At 45.8% G+C, this 20,213-nt stretch overlaps 1 protein-coding gene across 2 annotated transcripts in view; it reads right to left on the bottom strand.

Annotated features, from left to right (window-relative positions):
• ANKRD60 (ankyrin repeat domain 60) overlaps nucleotides 1–20,213 on the bottom strand; it is a 299,161-nt gene that overhangs the window by 33,863 nt on the left and 245,085 nt on the right. Inside the window, exons 1-2 of one of the 2 annotated variants that reach the window (XR_013940057.1) lie at nucleotides 16,123–18,668; nucleotides 15,568–15,750 (exon numbers count right to left, since the gene is read on the bottom strand). The exons of the other annotated variant lie outside the window; for it this stretch is intronic. The gene's annotated coding sequence lies outside the window, so the exon portion shown is untranslated. Of the gene's footprint in view, nucleotides 1–15,567; nucleotides 15,751–16,122; nucleotides 18,669–20,213 lie in introns of those variants that run through there. 2 annotated transcript variants of the gene reach the window in all.

The raw sequence follows: 20,213 nt of genomic DNA, 5'->3' as shown, positions 1-20,213 counted from the left end.
GACACGGGGCCGCTGCCCGAAGCCGCGCCGCAGGGAGCAGCACAGCTCCGGGTTGGCAGCTGAGGAGCCAGCAGCCCCGTGTCCGTACAGAGACACGAGCTCGGAGCTGTGCTAAAACAGCCACTTTCCTGCAGCGGAGGTTCCTGACCCGTGGGCCTGCCCTGCCCTAAGTGCCAACCTCGTGAGGATCCCGTGAAGGGCTCAGTTTCAGCCCACACCACCCAGCAAGGGGCACACACACCAGCACTGACCTCTCGGCTCCGCTCAGTGCAGGTCAAGCAGCCCAGCTTGGAGGAGATGTGCTCAGATCCTTAGACTGGTGCATTTTGGAGGCGTTAAAAGAGCTCACAAGCTTAACAGGACTTGGCACTACGTCTCTGTAACAACTTGAATCGCTGTGGTTAGAGGGGGCTCTTATCCCAGCTGCTGTTTTAAACCAAAGCAAGATGGCAATCCACAAACCCAGCCACAACAGGGTCAGATCCCAGCTGCCCCCTTCAGTGCCAGCTGGTGACGTGGGACCTCACTGACACCTGGGAGAGGATCCCTGCATCACACAGCAAACTGCTCAAAGGAGGTTATCAGCGGGACCCCAGGAGACCAGTCACTGTGAAGCTCTACTTCATTCCATAAATGTTTTGGAAGCAATTACTTCATCTTGTTCTTTATTCACAGGATTCACTTAACTGATGACATTATAGCTCAGTCCATTAAGTAAATGGGTTATATATTTTCTCCAGGTTTTGGTGAAGTAATGTTGCAGCCTATGTCACTATCATTGTCAGCAGTCAACGGGGACAGGGACAGATCCTCATTTGTTTAGTGAGGTCTACCTCTCTGAGATCTTAAATATGATATATCTGGCTCTGGGTATTTTATAACATTTGAGCAGGATTTAAAAAAAAAAAAAAGAAAGCAAGTGTTATTTTCACAAAAATTCCTGGCAGCTGTACCGTTTATTATGAGAGGAAAACGGAGCAAGAAAAATTGGCATGTCATTCCTTAAATGAATTTATATCCTCATTTCCTTTAGAAAATGAATCCATGCTCCATCTAGCCATTTTCCATCAGTCTGCAGGGGCAAAGTTTGCAGAGCACAATTGAAATACACAGTTATAGCACAGGCCAGCGTGCCATATACGGCTTTATTATAAGATCCTCCCTCACCCCTACTGCCAGTAGCGCTTATAAAGGTTTTATTTTCCATCAGTTAGCCATGCAGTAGGTCTTAAAAGTCAGCAGCAGCTCAGAAAATAATCAGGGACACACGATCAAAATTCTGGTCACCAGGGCCAAAATGAGCGCCGGCTGCCGGAGCCACCGCTCCGCTGCGAGCGGCCCTGCCGAGAGCTGCCTTCATCCCACGCCCTGCGCCATGCCAGCATCGTGCCGGGAGTTTCTTTTGTTGTCTCTCTACAATGGCTCAGTACCCCGGGGAGGAGAGGCAGCAGGCTGGGGAGGAGATTTGCCAAAAGATAAGCAAATTCAGGAGCCAGTTAGAAGCACTGCTTTTGGGAACTGTCACAGAACGCTGTCAGTCAAGAGAAGTTTCTCACAAAATCTCCAAAACAACCTCTTCCTCCTCCACATTCATCCGCCTCCTCCGAAGGGTGGCAGTTAATATCCTAAATACAACATAACCGCTTGGAAAGCACTTTTCCTTTTGAGTCACCACCTTGCTATTTTTGCAGCCGCAAATACAGACTGGCAGAGCTGATGTCATTAAGCTGGTACCTACAGGAACAACCTGGGGAGCTGGGGCTGGAGTTCCAGGGAAAGAGAGGCTCCCGGGAAGTGTCTTCTGGGGAGTCAGGACACAGGCAGTGCAAGGCATCAGTGCCAAGAAAAGGATGGGGGGAAAAAAAAAGGATAACAGCACTACAGTGTCATTGCTGGTTGACTCCAGTTTGTTTTAAGCCATTATCAAACTAGAAAAAGAGGAGGGGGGGAAAAGGGTAAACATTTCATTTGCACACAACATAACAGGTTCTGTTTTAGACACAGCTTTTTTTATTCTTTTTAGCTGAAGTGTTAAAAAACACCCAGGAAAGAAGTTTCAACCCCCAAAGTTATTGCAAAATGAGAAATCAAAGGTTCCTGTTCCAGCAAGAAGCTCGCTGGGACTGGGTGGCAGACAGGGTGGGAACGCCAGACATCAGTCCCTGGAAGGCTGACAAGCACAAGGGAAGGCCTGAGCGCAACAAAGCTGGGACACGAATCCCGCAGAATCTCCTGGTGATTTGGGTCAACATATGGCCCAACACGCCGTCTTTGGCCAACCTCAACATGTTTCAGTCTCCAGGGCAGCGTATGCTCTCTGGTTCTGGTGTGAGAAAACAGCATCGATGGCACCATGGAAGGAAAAGGTACTCTCATCGTACCTCATACATGTCCCCACTGAAATGGGGTGCTAAAGCACTGTTTACTTACACAACATCTGATCTACAGCTCTCCTGGATCTCCTTAAAGCTCAGAGGAAGGCTCCTGATCGGTATTTCAGCTGTTGCATGAGAAAGCAACAGGAGTGGTGTCAGCCAGGGTGCCTCAGTGTCAGCTCAAGTGCGAGCCATTTCCCTGACAGGGTGTTGGGTCTGCACACCCACCGAGCGCCGGCTGATGTCAATGGGACTATTATGATTTCACCCAGGCTCGCTGCTCCGGCTGCAGTTTCCCTCATTCCCTGAACAGCAGGGAAGGTCTAGACTGGAGCTACAAAGATTTCCACATAGACACACACAGACAAACACAGATTTCTTTCCTGCCCTGCCAGTTTCGCCAACCATGAGAGCAATCCACAAAGCACATGAAGGCTTTCTTTTCTCTGCCCTGCTTGGCTGGCTTTTCTTAGCCTGTCTGAATGGCTCTACTAGCCTAGCCATGAACATACAGACAAGTTTGAGCCTCTGTTGTAGATGACAAACTTTGAGAGAGAAGAAATGCAAGTATCAAAGTAGCACTAAAAGAGATATATGCATGGGGGAGAGTAACTGTGGGATGGAGAGAGAGGCTTCAAGGCTGAAGAACTAAAGGAAGAGAAGAACTAAACTGGGACTAAGCTATGCAAGAGGAGATATCGTGCACATCACGCACAGCCCCACACAGAGGTCCTTTACAGAGCACAGCCTGCCCAAGTTCTGTGCAGCTGCCCTACCACATGCAGGGAAAGGGCCTCCTCCAGGACCTGAAGGAGCTCTAGTCAAGGGTAAGAACAGAATACAGCATCTGACTTTGCTGTGCTCTTGGGATCTGTCCAGAGGTGCACACAAAACTGATCCAAGTCCTCCACAGTCCTCCCTGTAAGCAGATGTTCTCCTGCTGTGTACTTTGTGTCTGCTCTGGAAAACCCTGAAGGATTTGATCCTTTTCAGTTGTGCTCTCAGCTCCCTCCTTGCCTAGGGTCAGGCCGAGCCCCGAGTCTGTGCCGCAGCAGCTTTCCCAGGGGAAGGGGAGCCTAGGGGGGAGAGGTGGGCCAGGAAGGAGGAAAACCGCTGTCTGTCTCTTCATCTCATGATCTTTAGATCACCTCTGCGCAGCGAGTGCCCTCATATACAGAAGTCAACAGAGGAAGAGCACACAACAACCTGAGAAGGGATGTGCCCTGGGAACGCCGGCAGTTAGTCAGGGTGCTCAGGCTAAACTGTGAGCAGAGAGCAGTGCCGAGACCGTTCCAGCTGCAGCTTGCAGCCTCCCACAACACAGACGAGAGGCCACGGAGCTGCTCCACACACAAGAGAGCAGCGATCAGGGCAGCAGGAACTCCAGCAGAGCCTGGAGCGGCCGTGGCACCAAACACTGTGCGTGGTGTGTGATGCAGAGCTGTTTGGCAGCCCAGGTTAATGCTGTGATGTCTCCTGCGTGACTCTGCCCTGTGAATCCGTTCCAAAAAATAAAAAAGCTGCAAACAAACAAACAACTAAAACAAAGACCCAGACAAGTCAAAGAAAGCAAGAGAAAGACGGTGCCGTGATTCATGTACCTGTAACTGTTCCGAGAAAAGCAGCCATGACCAGAGGCATTTTCAACAGACAATACCACGTCAGCAGACCTGGCTGCTTTTAGGGTAATATCCTTGAAAAGGGCTGATTTTAGTGGAGGAAACAACATAAATAATTTGACAGTAATCTGGTTTATCAACTTGAGGGTTTAAGAAAGAAAATAAAATGGGGAAAGGGACAAAGCCTCGCATGCACAGGAGAGAGGACCGCTGGGATGAACACAAACAACAGCTGGTGGGTTTTTTTTTTTTTGGTTTTCATTTTTTCTTAAGAAAGATAGAAACGCATGTAGGAGAGTTATATTAATGAAATATTGAATCAAAATATTAATACACTGTAAGAAGAATAAACCATTCAATCTCCTGCTGTCTCTATTTTTAAAGAAGTATTTTTCAGTTTCCAAACTCTATAATACAAAAGGAGAAATCAAAGATTTCCTCTCTGCCCTTACTTTGTGTGCACTTCCAGTCCAGTGCAACTGCTCCAGTTATTTAACAAAAAAAAAAACCACACAAACAAGAACATTTCAGGAAATGAAAGTTAAGAGAACGCTCATTTCATTTAATGATCCCTCCTTCTTTGATATGTTTACTGTATTTGCATCAGGTGTTACAGTTGGAAGCAGCTGCTATTGTATCAGTGAATACTTGTTTTCCAGTTGGAGTTTGCACAATCCCTATCTCACAACGGTGCGTGCCAATAGCTTCAGTGCCGGAAAACACAGAAATAAACATAGGAACAACTGTTCTGCATTATGCGTAGCAACTAGTGAAAATTATTTTTCTCCCCTCTTCTTTCCTAATGACTCACACCCTCCAGAAAAATGACAAACTACAGCCCGTGTAACCTGCTTTTCCTCTAGAAGACAGTTCTGTTTTTCCCTCTCCAACCAGCAAACTTAGTAGGAAAAAAAAAAATCTGCATCTCAGTCCTTTTTATTCTCTATTTGATAAAAGCGATCTGATCTCCTTGAGAAGTGATGGGAAGCCTCTAAGGACTTCAATTCATTTATTTGAAGCTTAGCTGAACTTTTAAACATCCCACCCTTCTGCCTAATCCCTCAACAAGCTCACATTTCCCCTTTACCCCTTTATGGGCTTGCCTACAGGGAAATACCTTCCTAGAACAGCTGGACTAGGATAATTAATCCACTACAGATTAGGTCAGTAAGATTCCTGCCTTGGTATTGTTCTGGAATAAAATTTATATTATTTTGCAAATGCAGGTCTGTGCAGCCATGGCTTTTATTCCACAACCCATAGACTTATCCTGGTACGGCTAGCACCGAGCAGTTACTGTGACACCGCAATGAAGGAAAATCTCCCTGCACAGACAAGCTAGGAAGGACGAGCTCAGGTCCATCCAGCAAGGACTTCAGAGAGACTAAGCTGCAAACTGCAAGAAGATCATGGGATTAGAAGCTACTACAGCTACTACAAAAGGCCCTTTCCCATACATACGTATCTAAAGGAAGGTCTCATTGGTCTGAGGTTTTATTCCTAGTGCCAGGCCATTGCTCTGCCCATCTCCTGACAAAAGCACAGCAATGCACGTGGGCAGGTAAGCCCCACTGAGATGCCTCACGAGCTCTTCTCAGAACAGGTGATTTTCCAAGCTCCTGTTTTCTAAACCAAGAAGAACTCAGATCCCACTGGGGGGTCTTGCCAGGACCCTCCAGGTGACGTTGGCTCGGTTTCATGTGAGCACAGCACAGTCAGGAGAGGGCAGCTGGGGAGGGACCCCAGTGACTGCCTTGATGGCATTCATGGTGCCAGCACCAGCTCCACCACCCCTGCCTTCTGGCAAACTCCTCTCACCCTTGTGCTTTGGTTTCCCAGCTTTCTAGGGGGAATGTAATATTGCTTTGGGGATTAATTAATTGATGAATATAGAGAGCTTGGAAAGTGTAAAGCACTACACAGGAGTTAAGTGTTATAATTAGGAGCAATTCTGATCTTGATTACAATGAGGTAAAGCTGGAAGTCCTACACCACAGAAAGATTTAAACTGATAAAAAAAGATCAGAATCAGGGTCTTATGATTTTAAACGTAAACTTGGGCAGATTCCCTGCTGAGTTACATCTGCAACTGTAATAAGATCATGGAACATGACAACTTGTCATTTCAGTAAGAGACATAGGGAAAATGCCCTTTAAAAAAATTAAACAGGAAGGAAATTTTTAAAGTGTTTTCTTTGGCTCTGAAACATATGCCCGGGGAGAAACTGTTCTCAGCAATGCAGTGGATCTTGAAATATTTACTGGGTCTGGCATTTAACATAATCTTTCTTGTATAAATGATATAGGAAAAAACACATTATCTTAGGCTGCAATCTAGTGTGAGGATGAGATGATATTTTAATAGGGCTGCATTCATCAACCGTAACAAGGGAGGGAATGTGCTCCGATCCAACATGCCCTGTGGGCAATGTAAATAAGGAGTAAGCGACTTTGACCATCAGATAAGTACAGCAACGGGGGAATACAGACGGACAGACAGACTGCTAGGGAAGGAAGGCGGTTCAGGAGGGTGATCTGGCTGGGACAGGTATGCCTATCTTACAGGGATCCCATCCTCTCACTCCATGCTAAGACCCCCCAAGTAGGATGCTCCTGGAAACCTGAATTTCTCACTTGGCTTGCAGTGGGATTTGCATGTCTAGCCAGTGACACTACTATTTTCAGACATAATTAAATTTTTAATTATGCTTTTTAATAGCCAGTAGCTACAGCTTTGCAGTTTTCTTTCTGTCCCTGTTGGATGCACCATGGAGCAGCACCATGAGCCTCCACCTTTTTTTTTTTTCCTCCTTCCAGCAAGATCTGAGAGTGTGAACACACGGCTAGAAAGGAGTGCATGCATGCGTGCAGCTGAGCTTACAGCCACACGTCATAGTTGTAGACTAAAATCAAAACTGGGCAGTGCACTTTAGAGCCACAAGAACATCCCTTCAAGGTTTTTGAACACAAGTTCTGAGAAAGAATGGGGAAGACAGAAAGACCCAGATCCTCAAACATCACCAAATTTGCAGACAGAGTTAGTTCTGGGAAGAATATACCATCTTCCCTTCAAATCAGGCTGAGCACTGGTAAGTGTATAAAATAGGGAAAAAAAAGTTGTTATATACAAGTAGCCACAGTAAAACTGAAAGGAAGTCCTTCAAAGAGGACTTGTGCTGGAGAATATGTTGTATTGAAAATCATCAAGGAGAATCAGAGAATTATTTGTGACCTTGGGCAAGTTGCTTAATCTCCTACTAGCTCAGACAGGCAGTCACACTCACCAAAACCACAACAACCTCCTCATTCCTCCTCTGTGAAAAGGAACAGGGGTGTGGAAAAGTGTACATTTTCCTGGAGATTCAGAAGGAGGAGAGGTCTAAATAAAACATGAAAAAATTAAAAGGCAGCTCATTTTGATCCAGTCATATCCCTCAACCTTTTGAAGTTTGAAGGACCTCTGACCTTCCTGAAGCAGTCCCAAGATTCCCTTTCACCCATTTGCAGAGAAAATGAAAAAGACCCAAAACACTGACTGCTCATTAATTTGCTTTTCTTTTCTCACGGTTTGTTTGCTAGCTTGTCTGTGTGGGAAGATGGAGTGGGTTTTTATTATTTTCTAGTCATTGCTCGCCCCACCTGTTTTAGGGACCATCAGCAGTTAATGGAGCACAAGCTGAGCATCACAGAACTGTAATGCCCGTAAGCACGTGCCCGTTCCCAGTCCCTTCGGTGTCACTCCCTCACAGACACCCTTTAATCAGGGTTTCAGATGTACCACAGAGCAGACTCTGAACATCTGCAGTATAGAGGCGATACCGTACTGAAACACCAGCAGCTTAAATCCCCACAAGGCACCAAAACTGCCGTAGCTGTGCTGTGGGAAGGGCAACACGAACACCCTCAGCCCGCAGGAGCCCTTCACAGCCATCGGTGAGGCCAGCTCACACGCACACCAAGCGGCTTGCACAAGGAGGGCCTGCTTCCACGCAGAGGTGTGCAGCCCGGCTCTCCATCTGTGGGCCTGCTGACAGTTCACGAGGGCTGGGCAGGCTCAAAGGCATCCTTCCCTTCTCCCTGCCTACCCTGGGGACAGCCAGCAGCCGGATCAGCGCTGCACGTGTCTCAGCTCTATCCTGACCGCTCACAGCTCCACCAAGGCCGCCCTGCCCAGCCCAGGCCTCGGCCTGCGGAGGTGCTGCCACATCCCAGCACCTCCCCACCATCTGCATCGCCAGCCGGGTACAAACCAGGAGCACGGAGTGGCTGTGATTCGGCATCTAATTATCACAATGACTTAGCAACTCAGGTAACCATTTTCAAATTGCTGCTAATTGCTATTAATTTGCGTACACAGCAGCCCAACGGGATATACCGCCCAGGTGGCAGAGGGCAATGCTTGGTTTTCAGGTCCTAATTTTATCTCACTTTTTAAAGCAGGGTCTGAACCTCCAAGGTTTTGACTTCCTCAGATCCCCGTGTTATGAAGTTATGAGAAAACATTTGTGGTCGGGTGATTTCCTTTTGCCCTAGACAGCTGTCAAGAGCAGCAGAATGGCCCAAGGCAAAATCTGATGTGGGTGTAAGGAGTGGCTTAAGCCAATAAGTTAAAGTGACGGGTTAGAAAGCCTGGGGAAAAAAAAAAAAAGCCAATAATTGCCAAAAAAATCTTCCTATTCTGCTAAGTTTATTTAGTCAAATTCAGTGGCCCCTCTCCAGGCTTTCAGCCTTCTCCACATGCCTTAGAAAAGAACCTTATTAATCATTTTGCTCCTATTGTTTAATTATCCTAAGCATCAGCAGTACAGACCAACGCTTGGCTCTCGCAAAACAAATCCCAGTGGCTGCAGGAGGAGCAGGCACAGCTTTGGGGGCAGCACAGGCAAAGGAGGATTTAGGGCTCGGCGAGCACAGCACAGCGCTCAGCTCGGGACTGCACCACACGGACACTGGCTCCCCTGCCGCCCCCGCTGCAGGTTGCCTTTCAGGTACACAACAGCAGCCTTTTTGGAATGTATAGCTGTTTAGACATCCCAAAAGCGCTGCCACAAACTATATTTTAGGAACTGGAACATCAGCTGCTGCTTAAAATCCTCTGAGAGCTGAGAAACTTAATCAGATTTATAATAGGCCCCACAACCACTCCAGGTGAATCAAAGTGAAGATATTGCCTGTGTGTCATTTCGAGTAAAGAGGGATTAAAAAAGTATCTTTATTACACCCTACCAGTCTGCTAGGATTTTCTTTTAATGAGTAGTCTTCATTGGGAATGGACAAAAACTCTCCACCAACTGTTAAAGAAGGTGGTAAAATGGATTAGCGGCTCAGAGACAATTGTCACAGATTGTGTTTGTTCTTCTTGGGAAGAAAAAAAACACCTCAGTTTTAAGGAACAAATGCACATCTCCTCACCTCCCAGAATATTACTAACAGAAAGAAAATCTGTTCAGATTTTGACAACTTTCATAGGTATTTTTTTGGGGTGGAGGGGACTTCTGTTCGCCAAATTCCTGTCTGCAGGAGAGGAGAGAAGGCAGTGCTAGTATTTGGTTCAATTTGCTATTTTTACAAATAGCAGTTGCAGTCGAGATATGCCCTTAGCTCTGGACACTAGCATCATCCATTGCTGTGCACAAATACAAGCCCGCATCATTTGCAAACTACAGCTTTTGGATTGACGATTGCTGCTGTCCAGAGCTGCACTGGGTCCTGCCAGCACAGGATGGGACTGCACTTCTTCACGGAGCTGCCCAGGATGCAGTATGGGCTCTGCTTTTGCCCTCTGTGTCCCACCCTGAAGCACTCACAGCCTGCAGCTTTCCACTAGGTTTGGGCACCTGCCACAGTGCGCTTCATTTTGCTAAGCAAACATTTGCAACACAAATATAATTACCTTTCTCTCTGGTAGCCTTTGCGGTCCAAATATTTTCACTGGAATGCTTACTCTCATTCAATTAAAAACTTAAATTACCTTTATAGAAATACCAGATTATTATTATTATTTTTATAAAGACTTAAAATTCAACTTTTGCTTCTTCTGCCTAATGTTCAGAGATGTCTCCCTTTGGAGGTCTCACTCTGAGTCCTTCATGATGCATTCACGGGATATAGACTGGCTGGTTATCAGGTAATATTTTATACAAAGGCCAAACCTTTATTTAATAGTCAGTCTTCTATTGATTCATGCAGGCAGTAATGGTGACTAACAGAGCTGTGATTCATTGGCATCTATTGGTATCATGGGGCTGAGGTTTTTCTGCTCTTCACAACCTCTTCCCTCTGCTTCTCCTAAATCCATATATATACACCATTCTTTTGAAAATACAGAGGAATAAACTGAGAAGACTATTTTTTAGCAGTAGCTCTACACTTGTAGTAAAATTCACATCCTTCTACATGACATACCTACAGCTATTTTAGAGCCACATGCAATTTCCTAGAACCTCCCAAATTTACCTGCTATGCTGTTTCTTCATCTCATATTTCCTATCTAGCTGGAGAAGAAGTCAAGTATATGGGTTATAAGAAAACAACAGATGATTCATGACAGCTACAATACTTAAAAATTAGCTATTCCTTGTCCATTTTATACAGGCACACACGCAGTACCTTGCCCAGAAGTGATCCATATTCTTCCCCTTGAAGTAAATAAATAAAGTCAGTCTTGTTCCTGGGTAGCTGCTTATAGTACCTTTGACTCAATCAGAGAAAAGAAATATGACAGCAAGAAGCTCCAAATTAACAAGAAGTATACCCATACACTTTCAGAGTATTTCAATTCTAAGTTTAAAAACACAAGCAGGTCACATGGTTTGCGGTAGTGAAGTTTTGGAGGCACTTCTGTCTCTACAAAGATATTTCAGATTTTTTACAGCAAGGACCAAGACCCCTCAGCAGCTCGGACTGCAGGCACCAGCCCTCTGGTTCACCTGGCTCCAGACTCATTGCTTGTTTTTACACAGAGAGGTGGCTGCATCTCTAGGACCGTAACAACTTGGAACAAGGCCACCCACACCACTGTCGGTGAACAAGCCTCTGCCAAACCCTCTCAGTTGTGCTCTCAGAGAAGCAGGCTCAAATGCCTTCAAACTGTGTTCTTAGTGATCTGAAATCATACCTTTAACCACGGGCCTCCCACTCTTCGATGACTCTGAGACCTACACAGCAGGCAACAAAACCCCCAGACCTTCTTCCTGCTGGAATCTCACTAACCCCTCATCTTTGCACTTCCACTTCCCATCATCATCATCCTACCCAATGAGAGCACGAGCACCAGTAATGAAATCTTGGCCTTGTTAAATCAAGTCTGACTTTTACCACTTGTGACAGTGAGGCCAGGACTTCATTACAGGCCCTCCTTCCCCAGGCCTAGGTAACGGCAGCCAGAGCTTCACCTGGGGTGAAGCTGGGCCGCTGCACGGTTTTGTTAATTAGTAGGTCATGAGTTGATGCTTGCAGACACACCATTGACTGCTTCTGAGGAACTCTGAGCCCAGTAAATCCCAAATGTTTGAAATTCAAGCTCTAAGGCCAGTCAGACAAAACCCACTATTTTTTCTTTTATTTCTTTATCTTCTGCCTCACAATCCACTGTAAAAATCTTTTCCCTCAGAGCCTGTCAAAACTGCCTCCCCAGGGCTCTGCCCTATTGTGCATGGCCTCATGCAGTCCCTTTGTAATACCCAAGCCATGCAGTTGATGCTCAGACTGAATTAGAAAGCAGGCCTGTGTCTGATCCGCAAACATACCTCCAGCCTTACTTTCCTTCCCTTAATGTATTCCAGTCTATGCCTGGGTAGTTAAAATCTTCAATTCCTACCACTCTTTCCTTTTTACATGCCTGTTTTATTTGCACAGTCATTTCACAGTCCAGTTGTTCTTTCTGGTCAGGTGGCCTATAAAATATTTCTATTACTAGTTTACTCTCTGAAACATCTCCAACTGCAGCCCGTAATGACATAGCAGGCCCATTCCAGCCTCTCTCAGATCCCCACTTTCAAAGGCTAATAAATCCTTTTTCTTCTCAAATAGCTCTCTCTTCTCTCATTCCTTTCTCTTCCTCCCCAAACAATCTAAACAATCTCTACTCTTTAATGTTAATACCTCTGTTATCTTCTAAGGAAACAGCAGTTGCATCCATACCTATTTCCCAATGGGTAATGCCTACGCGTACAGCTAAATTTCTAGCATCCGCAGCGCGAGGCAGCAATAAGCACCCCCCTCCTTCCATTCCCTGTACAAATATAACCTCTTCCCGACCGCATCTGGGACTGATGGCTTTGATGTTCCTGGTTGGGGTAAGCAGGGCTGGTTCTCATTTCTGTCCATCTTCCAGCAAGTCTCCGGTTCCCCAACTGCTTCCAATTTGTCTGGGAGGGAGGATCTGGTTAGAGTCAAGGATTTCTACTTTTTAATGTCTCTTCTACTGTATCCCATAAATATATTTAACTAGCCTTTCCCACTCCCACTGCAAGAAACCATCCTTCTGCCTGTGTTGTGGTGTGGGCTGGCTGCAAACAGGAGTGTAAGACGAACCTAGTGCTTGGGGCTGAAATTGTCCTTGAGGTCTGTGCTGCATACCTTGACCTGCAATGCCTCGAATTCCTCCAACTGCATTTTGTTAGCATATGTTTCTGCTACAGTGGGAGAGTGACTGGTACCTCGGGAGGTTCTGCTCAGCCAGGACTCTGCAGCTGTTCCTGGTACTTGTAGCTTTACAGAGGCAGACACAGCTTTGGGCAAAGCCCTGAGCTCTCCCTCACCATACTCCCTAACCATGTGCCCCATGGGGAGGTGACACCAAATGCCTTCTCGTCCCCTATCATCCATCTGCGTGATGATGCAGGAGCACAGATGCAGCATGAGCTGTGCAATGCTCCTGCACATCTAGCCTGCCATGAGCACCACACACGGTGGCCTGAGCAACATTTTTTAGAGTAGCCAGATGAGGAGTTCATGGACAACTCAAAGTCTAGAGCCTCCCAAATCACACTCAGAACATCCCTGGAAGATGGGATGCCCACATTCTTTTGCCATCATTGACATGAGAAACTGTAAAAAACTGCAAATCTTACACTGAGGAAAAAGTCAGAGGAGTGGCTTAGGATTCACTCCCATGTGCCAACGGTTACTAGTGTGTTTTTAAGCACCAGGCCAAAGTTTGAGCAAATTTACTCTATACTAAACTTAAATATGCTAAAAAAGAAATCTGGCCCTGAAATGATTTGGTCCTATGGTGACTGTAAAATGGGATTTAAAACATATTTCTATTAGTGATCTGGACAAGAGTTTGGGAGGGATGCAGAGGGACACAGCCAGCACAGTTCACAGCACCCAGCAATCCACCCTGCTCACTGCTCCAACTCCTTATTAGCCAAAAAGGAAGAGAAGAGCAATTTCCTTCTTTTCCTTTTTCACAGTCATGCTGCAGCCCTGTGACCAGGTTCTCCACAGAGCCTCACGTTGCTCCCTGGCACCCAGGGCATCAGCTGGATTCTGCACCACAGGAAAGCTTTATGTTTGTTAGCACTATGTGCGTTACTCCCACAAATATCACAGTCATGCTACATACATCCAACCGGGCTGCCAAATGGTTTTGAGCCAAGCAGTGGTCTCGGAGCAAGTAATGTAGAGCCCTGGGAAATCCCTGAGAAGTCCAAAGGCAGAGCATCGACCACTCTAGTTTCCCGGCTGTTCAGTTCCCCAGCTACGAGCGGCACTGGCTTTGCAAGCCATGCCACACCTGACCCCAACAGGCTGCCTACAAATGCACCCCAGGCCCACTTCTGACTGCGCAATGGTAGGAGAGCTGCTGGTAGCGGTGGAATCGCCATCGCCTTCCACGCTGGCCCAGCGAGCTGGTGATGCTTCCAGCAAGCACACGGCCGAGGTGGTACCTCCCGAAAACAGACCTCCAGACCTCCGTGACACCCAGAGCCGAAGGACCTGGTCGGAGCAACTGCACTCCAGTGCTGCACCTGGAGAGAGCACTGGAATCACCAGCCTCTTAGCCCGCGTGAGTGGAGCTGGGAACATCCGGAGTACATATCTTCTTCTAATCTTGGAAGAGCTCCCATTGTGGTTTCCCAAACCCTGGTGTTGACACATCTTGTTGGGCCTTACAATACAGCAGTTGGACTTGGTCTGTACTGAGTCAGACGGATCCCGCTTTTTTTTTTAGCCTGAGACTATTAACATAACATTTTAGTCCCTCCCACTCCTCTTCCAAACTGACACCCGCTACAGCTGAAGTTCCTAAAAATCTAGGAACCTGTTTTTCCTTGTAAGCCCAAAAATTTTTAAAAAAGGTTTGGAAGAAGTTTCAGGAGTTTTCCTGGACAAGGTCTGATTCATTCCTCCCATGGACGCACGTGTTGCATTGGGGTCAAATATAAGACTTGGAGTCAAGAGCTGTTAAGGGTTTGGTCCTCCCACTGACTTTGTATGTGACCAAGGTGAATGAATTTTACCACTTTATCCATAACTTTTCTCATCTGGAAAATTGGCTACTAAAGATAACCCAAACCCATGCTCTTTTGTGAGATCAAATTTTCTGACAATCCTGCAGTATTCTCCGAAAAGAAAGGTGAGTTTATTAGGAGTTATCTGGTCACTCAATAAAATAGAATTATTCAAATGTGCTTTTTCTCTCCTAAACAAAAGTTTTTACCATTATTTACGAGAACAGAGACGATACGTCAGGAACGGTCACGAAGCACCAGTGCCTTACAGCATCCCCACAGCTATCTGCGACACAAGTACAGGAACTTGGGCTGTTATGCGGACACACCAGCTCCTTTCCCAGCTCATTGCACAGCCTGTCCTCATTCCAGAGTGCTGAACCAAGTCTCAGCGGCTGGAAGAAGTCACCCTAGGACACTGCCGGGAGGAGGTGCGGTGGCGCAGGGCAGAGCATCTCTGCCCACTGGCGCCCTGCTATTTGCCCTCTTCTTGTGCAAGCGGTACTTCGGCTGAAAAGAACATCAGCTAAATGGCAGGATCGGGTTCAGAGCAATGCTGGGAGGCTGTAGTTCTGTAGAGGGACCCCATCATCTATATTATATGCCATACAGACACAGTTTTGCTGGGTAAATGACACAGTTAAACAAGGTAAATCAACAATGAGAGAGACGATGAGAAAATTATATTGACTGTAATGTTTACAAACACTCGTCACCTTCCAACTCACTGATGAATTGGTAATTTTTTTGCAGGAAGAAAAGATCCCTCTTGCTTTAAAGAAAGCTATTTGATGAGGCACAAGGGAAACAATTAAACATTTAATTCAGTTTGACCTGCTCTGTCATTATAGCTCTTTGTTTCCCCATCTTTCTCTTTTACTCTGACCTTTAGGATTGGGTACTTCGTGGTGTATTTTTTTTTTTTTTTTGACCAGGTCAGATCAAACGGATCCTGTTTCCCAAAGATAACGTGAATGCAGAATATTAATGCAGCCTTCCCCTATTGTGTCCCTTCGCCTCCCTTCCCCCAGTTTCCCCCACACCCCATATGCCTCCCCCTGCCTGCAAGCTCATTTGCACAAAAGCACACCGAGTCCCCACTCAGCAGCCCACCTTGAACAAAACACTCCAGGACTCTTGAAACAGCAGAAGTGCTAATCAAGCAGGGCCCTGTGCTGTGTGCTTCTGCAGTGGTTGCCTGGCATAGAAATGGGCTGTCTGGCCGCAGCTATGAGGTAACGTCTGGCTTTTTTGCCAAGCTGCAGAACTAGTCAGACACTCCCTGGAACAACATTTCTTCAGGAAAAAAAAAAAAAAAGAAAGAAAGAAAGAAAAGTTAGGCAAGAAATGATCTTCCAGAAACTTCCTTGCATCTTTCTGTGTTCCCCACCCCCCCCCCCGGGATTTTTTTTTTTTTTGGAAAAGTTATATAACCGAATTACTTAGAATGCAATGGGTTTCATCAGCTGATTTTGGGCAGTAATCTTATGAAACTGATTTCTCACACTAGTCACACTGGAAACTCGGAAAGGGGAATGAACACACACACAAAATATAGACACACAGATGTACCCCACTCTTTTTCCTGCAACACAATCTAAATCTATCAGCTATTTTTGGATGCAAACTGAAATAGAGCGATACAAATTCAAGCAAGGCAGAGCTAACCTGCATCTGCAGCATCTTTTTTTCAGAGCCACTGATTAATCTAATTAACCAGTTAGAGGAATTTTTCCTTATGCTGCAGCAGCCCTTCTCTTTCCCCGAGAAATTCCTTATTTTCTGAGGTTGCATAGTACTCTGTATTCAGTCCATTCTGCTTTTTATAATATCCCTGACAGCTTTATTTTTTTTCTTCTTGGAGAAAAGAAAATACATAGTTCATTTTTCTGCAGGGAAGGCTGAAAAATAGTCTGATGAGACACGGCTGCTCCTTTGGAGATTAAAGCTCCCCGGCAAAACCTCTTGTATTAAATACGTGTATATACCTCAGTTAACAATTTAGGTTTGTCCCTGGGTGACACCCTTCAAAGAGTTAATTCCTGAGAAGCAGCATCTTTGAAAAGGTGCAAGAAGGAATGTCTTGTCCTCAGGGCAGGACCAGCCAATGGAGCCGGGTGCCGGTGATGTAATGCTTCAACCCGGTGCATCATTGGTTCCGGAGATGTCAGACTTGATAGGGTTTTGGAGAGTTTGGTGAAAGGAGCCTTAGCAGAAGAGCCTGTAAATTTCCCTGCACCAAGGACATTTCACTTCAATCCTCTAGTGTTCTTCAGCCGGAGCACGTCTAGCTGGGAGAAGTTTGCCCTGATGATAACACTTCTGCCTTGCGTCTTCTCGGTGCTGTTTAGCTATTCTGTATCCTGCTATCTGGGAGGCATTTCTCTGAAGTCAGACTGTGCTGGAATTACTTCTCCAGCCTGCCCATGAAATTGAAATGAATTTTTAATAAAAAGCAGTTGTTTTTTCTCTGACTCACCTCTGAACTCTTAATTGTTTCAGGCACCAACTTCCATTCCCCCAGCTTCTATTACCTTCCTAGGTTTTCATCTGCCCAGTCTTATTTCTTTAGCTGATTACTTCATGAGGAGATGGCTGATGATGTCTTAAATGAACCTCTCCAGTCTGGGCTTGCTCAGGAGGAAGCTGCTAGAACCACCAGCTCAGGAACACATAGCCCTTCGCACGCCAAGGTCCCAGGCTGCAGGATTTGCAGGAGAGCAGCTGCAGTCCCCGAAGCTGCCTGGCCACGGGTGCACTAAGTAGCTGCTTTGAACTTCAGCCATGATTCAGTCACAGAATCCTCTGAGATTCCCATCCCTTTCTTTTCACTCGTCTTAAATGAAATAAAGAGTCTTGTAAAACCTACAGGGGCGATTAAAGCTTGAGTCAAACCAGGGAGGAAACAGAAAGTGCAGAAGATGTTCGCAGACGTCTTCCGCGGGTCCCCTGGAGACGCCGGCACTGGTGATGCTGAGGTCAAGGCAGCGGCACACAAAGCCCCGGCCAGCCCACAGATCTCTGGAAGCTCCGAGCAGTTCAGTTTCCCGTACTTCCCCTGGGCACCCCGAGGAACCCTGCCAGTTGCCAGAGGCCAAAGATCACACAAGTGCTGCGGAGAGGAGAGCTGCTCCAAGATACAGACGGCTTAGCGCTGCTGAAGTTTGCTTTGTTTCCAAACAGGAATCTGAAATCGTGAAACTCCCTGAAAACTATGGAGTAAATATAATTTCTGCTCAGTTTTTAAATTTTATTTCAATAAAATCAAAATGTGTGTTTTGATGCAGACTTTTGAAAGAAGTACAAAAGATCTGATTTACTATTTATATAAAGAAAATTAAACTGAAATAATTCGTTCCAGAAATGGAACTTCTCCTGTCACCTCCCACTTTTGTCTAAAGTAAAACAGTTTCAGTGAGACTGGCCCAGGTCAGCGGCCTGTTTGAATAGCAATGGAACGGCACCTTCCCTAGGCCTAACTGCCTCCGCTTGGTGTGATAAGGGCATGAAGATGAACTAAAGGAAACTCTGCACCTCCCCTCCTTGTGCTGTACAAAGGGATTAACCCTGGCAAACTTCTGCCTTCTCTGTGTGAGTAACACCATCTTAAAAACCTTTTAGAGAGTGAGATCTAAAACTAACCTAGAGAGTCTGTTCCACTCCCTACGTCTCCTAATAAGCAGAAAACTTTTCCTAATATCCAATCTATTTTTTATTTCCTTTCCTGCAAATTAAGCTGATTTCTTTTTAAGCTGATATCCTGCCTCCAGTAGAAAAGGGAAATAACTAACCATCGTCCTCTTTAAATCAACCTACTCCACAGTACCAGGCTGCTGTCATGCCCTTCCTTATTCTCTTCTTCCCTAGACTAAACCAGTCCAGTTCTTTCAATCTTTTCTTCTCACTGATGGTATCTACATTTCAGATATTTCCTTTTGTCCCTTCCCTAGGATTTTGTCTCTACTTTTTTGAAGGTTTCCAAAACTGGACCTAGTGTGCTGTGTACTGCTCCTGACCAATGCACTGCTGCATCTTCTCACCCTGCTTACCAACACAGGCAAGGAGAACAGTCATTTCTTCTCAGAATAATGGCTGATAAAACCTAGAGAGGGGACTGTCAACCATGTAGGTCTCCTGCTTTGTGACATTTTGTTGAAAAAGTGTCTCTGCTTGAGTTGCTTTAAACAAAGAAAAAACAGTCATATTACACCTCCCCATCTTCCCAGAGGAGTAAGGATGCACAGTGTACCCTGAAGGGAATATTTCTGGTAACTTTGCCCAGTGTTTCCACAGCTCAGCGCTTAGCTGGACTTTCCGTGTGCTACCAGCTACCTATTCGTTTGTACTGACTTTCCAGTATTGTAAAGCCAGAATATCTCATAAATGCTGATGAGGTAATTGTCATTACTGGTAAAGGAGGGAGGGATTTAATAGCAAGCTGTTGAAACCTATGGAGAGGAAGACCACAGATCAGCCCCATTCCAGGGCGGCACATGCGTTGGTTATGTGAAGTGTTATCAGTTAATTTCATTCTTCTGAATCTATGGGATGCAATCCATCCTGGGTCATCTTGCTCATCCTTTTCAGCTGAAACATCTGTCATCTGTATTGAGGTGGTAGAGGTTTGTTACCACAAGCGAGCCTTGACCTCTCATTTCTTTCTTTGCTCTATTGAGTAACATAAGGTTTTGTTCTACCTTGATGAAAAGAGCACATCATTTCACTACTACCTAAGTCGAGGTATTAAGATGAAGATACTGTACAAGCACACAAGACTGAGTTTAAAGCCCCACCACGTAATTTGTTTTAGCACTGTGTTCATGGATTGTGACGAAGAAGCCTGTGACAGTAGAATGTAATGACAAAGAAATGCATACCCACTGATTCTACAGTTTTCTTTCCCAGCAACAGCAAGACCACCTTTTCTGTTCCAGACCTTTCTCACGCTTCAGGAGACATTTTGTGTTGGCTTTGGAAAATTAGAGTTACAACAAATAAATGGGCTGTGCCCAGGCCCCTGCCCTCCCTGTGGACGCTGTATGTGGAGAAGTCAGGTATGGCTGTGCAGGGTGTTTGCTGTGTGGTTTATAGCAATGCATCTCATTTGTGACTCCAGCTAGCCGAGCGTCTCAACATTACTGTAATAACAATGACAGCTGTGTTTGGAGTTGTTGTTTTTTCTGTGTGTGTGCTGCTTTGCTACAGGGAGTCTTTCCATTTACTTCAGGCAGTTTGAGAAAGGGCCTTTGCTCTAGCAAATATCTGCTGCCGCACAGACTTCCGTACAAGCCAGCCATTGAAGCAAACCACAGGGAATATGCATGTACGCAGGGAATAAAAACGAACAGGGAATTTGAAAATATGACTATTTCCAAATACCTTCTGATGTGACATGGAAGTCCAGCGGACAACCAAATGCACTACCAAGTACTCTGGCTTCCCACAGTGTTTGGAAATCCGTGCAACCTAAATGTGCAAAAATGTCAGCCTGCTCACAACCACTCCTCAGCCTTGTCCCCAAAGCTCCTATCGTGTTGATACTTTAAAAGTATCTGCAGATGCCTTGCTGCAGGGTGACATGCAAACCCTTTCTCTGGCAGTCCCCGGAGCACGGGCACTCAGCCTTGCAGCCAGCCCCATCTGACAAACTATTCCTGCTCCTTCAGGTGCAGACAGGCCCAAAGTGAGCCACACAGGCAAATAAAATTACTCACCCATGCCAGTGACTCCTGTAGGAGGACCCCCCAATTTAAGATGTT

This window comes from Anser brachyrhynchus, assembly GCF_964034855.1.
Source record: "Anser brachyrhynchus genome assembly, chromosome: 16".
Lineage (NCBI taxonomy): Eukaryota > Metazoa > Chordata > Aves > Anseriformes > Anatidae > Anser > Anser brachyrhynchus.
Note: the sequence above shows the minus strand (reverse complement) of the source record. Positions and strands in the feature narration are given on the sequence as shown.